Source organism: Sinohyriopsis cumingii, unplaced genomic scaffold (assembly GCF_028554795.1).
Source record: "Sinohyriopsis cumingii isolate HCF-2022 unplaced genomic scaffold, ASM2855479v2 utg001937l, whole genome shotgun sequence".
In the NCBI taxonomy this organism is placed as follows: Eukaryota; Metazoa; Mollusca; class Bivalvia; order Unionida; family Unionidae; genus Sinohyriopsis; species Sinohyriopsis cumingii.
Genome location: NW_028316085.1, coordinates 225,517 through 230,374, shown reverse-complemented (window position 1 = coordinate 230,374; position 4,858 = coordinate 225,517). Strand labels below are relative to the sequence as shown.

Genomic DNA, 4,858 nt, shown 5'->3' with positions numbered 1-4,858 from the left:
TCATTTAACATGTAATTTGATGCATTTAAAGTTGGGTCAGTGGAGTATTGATTCAGGAAAACAATAATGGTGTAGATCATCCACTGCGCTACATAGAGTCCCGGACATTGGAATTTCCCCATGAAATGCATGGTCTGCCGGTTCTTTACCGCGTTTTATATTACAGGTTCAGTAAAAGACCTTCCAATTACAACAAAGATTTTATTTTGTAAATATTTTGATCCTTCTAAAATAAAATGTTCCATCAGGAATATATTTGTTTGGAAACTGGCACCTGTGACCTTACGTCAAGTATAGGACTCTATAATACTGATTACCTTAAAACCAGTGATTCGTGTGGTAAGTTCTGAGCAGAATATGTTATAACTTTGTTGTGTCCTAAATGTCAGGAATTGATTTATTCAAATTATTTAATTCAGGTGACTTTCTTGCGAAACACAAAGTGCTAAAAATGACATTGTTGGAATTGAAACTTGGATTTATATTGAAATTTCAAATAAGGATACATTCTTGGTTTGTATTACTGCGATCCGGCAATCACATACACATCAGCACCGCCAGCGTTGGATTTATTTTGGAATGTCACTAAAGTTTGTTCAACACTTTAATCTATAGAGTCTGTGTTAGCATTATTTATGCCATACTCGACCATAACGAAATTATTTAGGACATAAAATACAATAACTTAACTATATTTCAATTTAACATTTCATTGAGATATAATGTGGTATTATCGTGGTAGTTGCAAACCGCGGCTGCTGAATACTTGAAGTGGTACCCAGATATGATCATTATCTTTCCCTCTCTCCCTCACTCTCTGGATATATATATATATATATATATATATATATATATATATATATATATATATATATAGTTATATATATATTGGTAGTTTTAGGGATATATACATTTCACACTGTTAATCAAGACATCTTAAGTAAATGCATTCATGAAGAGCTATAATGCATATGACAGAAGAGTAAAAGTACACCGACTGAAGCTTTGTTTTGATAAATTTTAATTTACAATATTTGTGCACTTTTTCCCTTTCGATTTCAGTGTAGTAAGTGTCAGGGATGGACTTCTAATCTGAGTTGTGGTTTCCGATGTCAGTGTGGTCAGAATAATTGAAAGTAAGAATTTCAACTTTTAAAACAAATAGTTTCAAGATTGAATACAGAAATAAATATTACTTTAAAGATAAGATTCTCAACGAATAGCAACACCATTTATATAGATGCAAAGGTTAAGCATATATATATATATATATATATATATATATATATATATATATATATATATATATATATATATATGTACTTAGTTTCTGTATTAGGTATGTCTTGGATGTTAACTTTAGATAAACATCTTATGCTAATATTATTTCAAATATATCATCAATCCTTCCTACAAAAATATTTGAAGGCGCTAATAATAGTAATTTAGATTTGTAAGTTAATATTCATTAAGGTTGGTAGTCATAACCTGTGTTGACGTAAGTGAAAATTGGACAGATAAGCTAAAGTTTCATTCGTTCACAACCTGTGATGATATAAAAGACAGGACACATGTTTTCCTCTGTTCTTTTTTAAAAAAACTAATTTAAAACAATATTTGCGAAATAACGTCCTTGAAAATCTAGAAAAGAGCTGGGCCGGTGTATGAAATGGTTGGCGTTTTCTACGGACAGCTGGGTTAGCATGCAAATGATGTAGATTGTGTTCCAAAGAGTTTGGTTTTATGTACGCTTAACACGATGATAAAAATTTGATAATGTGGTATGCATCGAGTATGCAAGTTTAAGAAAATGCCTACTGCTAAATACCCCGAAAGTTGACGAAGTATTGTTTAATGTACATGCATCGCTTCCCAACTGTCATGTTTACATGATTATCATGTTACACGATAAGCATGTTCTACCTATACGAAAGTTAACTTCGTTTCCACAAAGGCCATGCCCCTGAGCTTATTCAAATATATTTGCAACCCGTAACTCCGGTAATTAAAACGACACTTGTTGACTGGATAGTGCGATCGATGTGTATTTAATTGATGAGACAATCATCTTAAACAGTTATAAATGAATTTGACACTTGGCGTGAGGGAATATACAGCATTTACAATAAGACAGATATGTATTTTTAAAGATAATATCGAAATATTAATACAGTCTTTCCTAACATTCTCTGGAGACATATCACATGAATTTTGCTGCCGAAAGGGTCATGTTCTGATATATATTTTTACCAGCTACACATTAAGTAGATACAAAGCATCCAACAATAAAGCAATATCATTCCGTCCCCAAAACGTACCCAAAGAAGATTGTATGCGTCGTAAATTCATTTCAGACATTATCTTTATGGTCTATATAAGTGCTACAGAATATAATTACATTGACTGTATAAACCAAGAGGACAACGTTTTCCTTATCCTGATGCACATATTACTTTATTATAAATTAAGTAAACCTTAAAACAGGAATAAGCTATGTTCTACTTCAATATAGTCTGGAATATGTAATTTCTTTCTTTTCAAGGTTGATGGACGTTTTCAACAGGGTGAAGATGATATCACAGAAGAGAACGAGACAGTTCCCAAATTAAATATGCTTGATGTTAATGAAAAGGAAAAACTAAACTGTTTATTTCAGATGCTGAAATTTTTACAAATTATGCTTTTTAAGACAGCTTGTTTGCCGCAATTTTAAGTAGTGTTTTCGTGCATTGATAATAAGGGTTTGATTGCGCGTTATAGTACTAATTAGGGGTTTGATTGTGTTGATTAATAATTATTTGTTTGATTGCTTGATTGTATTAGATTAATAATTAGGTGTTTAATTATGTTATATTCTTAATTATGGGTTATAATTGTTCAAAGTTATTGTTCTGTTTCTCATAATGAAAATTAGATGATAGCAGCCTTGTTATTTAGGATTGAAAAATATTCATATCAGTTTTAAAATTTAAAATTTGGGTTAAATGCGAGTCAACGTGGCCAGTAAATTAATTAGTTTCGACAAAACCAGCTAGAAGATTTTCAAATTCTCAAATAAAATATATGTATTCCCATACAAAGACACAACACAGCAGTTTGTTCAAAGGTAAATTCTATTATTCTCAACGGTATCAAGTAAACAATATGCATGACAGCAATATGGCATCATATGTTCGATTACTTATGGTGGGGTTTATTGCCACGAACTGAAGCTTTGAACCAGTCAAACATCGAGTTTCTAACGCTGTTTTGCTAGAATACTTATTTGCAATCATATTTGGTAGGCATTTAAATGTCACTAAATGTGTGTATAAATGTCATATATTGCTGTGTTTTAAAGACCTTTTACCTAGTAAGTTAACCGCGGCTTCTTGTATTGGATAATTCACCAAGCTTAAATTTGACTTGCATAAAGAGATACACTATAATCAACATTTATCGTTCAAAAGCATGTTATGTATGCATTATTTTATATAAAAGAGTATTAGTTTAGGATCATACGTTTAAGATTTTGTTTTTTAAATTATTTAGTAGATGTTGCGTATTTAGAAGAGTTTAGTTTTTATAATTGGTTATATAATGCGCAACATGAAGTAAGTATATTTTATTGTTATATATTACAATTACATAAACATTTCTACTTATGATTGAAATGTATTAGAAAGTTAGCTTCATTTGTTCAACTTATAGACTTATAAATATATACCATTTTGTATATGCAACTGACCACATCAACTCAATGCTATTCCTGTAATATAGACATAATTACCCTTCGAACACATGCTATTTAATTTGATGTGATTGAATATATTTATACTGTTGTTGTTTCAGATATATATATATATATATATATATATATATATACAAATTCATGTTATTCAAAAAATCTTCAGCACAATTTCAACATGCAAACATTATCCCTCTTAAAGGCAGAAGGTACAGTGTTGTCCCTATCCAAAATAATAGCAGAATATAAAGGATGAAGTATCCGAGGTGTATTCTCATATCCTAGATTAATATGGGATATGATCTGACAATTTAAAAAATGGGTATGTGCAGGAGACTTGACCTGTATAGCATTTTACAAACTAGACATACAACTACAGTCTGCTGTATGCCAAAGCATGGATCACCAAGTCCAGACAAATACCATGTCAAAGAACTGTAATACTTGGTTTTGTGTGTATATGATGAGTGTTATAATCTGATACAGTGTGCATTATTCCACCAAATTACAAATTCCCAGATTATCCGCTAAACATGTTTGAATGTCTAATATATTGATTGAATTTACTAGTTTTCTTTAATCATGATATCAAATAAGGAATTTAGAAATATATTACGGTAATTGTTATTGTAAGAATATCTGGACATTGTTTCACCATGTAATTCTTCCTATGTTATGCCATAAATTGAATGTAAATAACCTTATATGATACTGAATAAGTAACTGTCTGCAAATCAGAAAAGAGACTGCATGCACAATAAAAAGAAAAAATATAATTATTTGTATTTGTAGCATTTGCATATATTCAACATTTCGTCTGGCCGCCTTATGTTGCTATATCTCATGTCGTTCTTCAACATATATATCAGCAAAGGCTCAACACGTACATTTCTTCAAATCTTTATACTTAATATAGCACCAGATGAACCACGATTTATGACTGTTCATAGAACATGAAGAACGTTCGTTACGATTGGTGTCAAAAGTTGATTAATTTTAAAGAAAATTGTAAACATAACGGGATTGCATTTATTTAAATCAGTTTAAATATTCAACTTTCTCCTGATATTGGCAGTGGAGACAAAACGCACACACACACACACACACACTTACATACACACATGCACACGC

General features: G+C 30.7%; 1 long non-coding RNA gene across 1 annotated transcript; it reads left to right on the top strand.

Moving 5' to 3' along the window:
- The first annotated feature begins 894 nt into the window (after positions 1–894).
- On the top strand, positions 895–4,503 carry LOC149771359 (uncharacterized). The gene is made up of 2 exons (XR_016418314.1): positions 895–1,136; positions 2,543–4,503. It is a non-coding gene; the product is annotated as an uncharacterized LOC149771359 (long non-coding RNA).
- Positions 4,504–4,858: the final 355 nt, after the last annotated feature.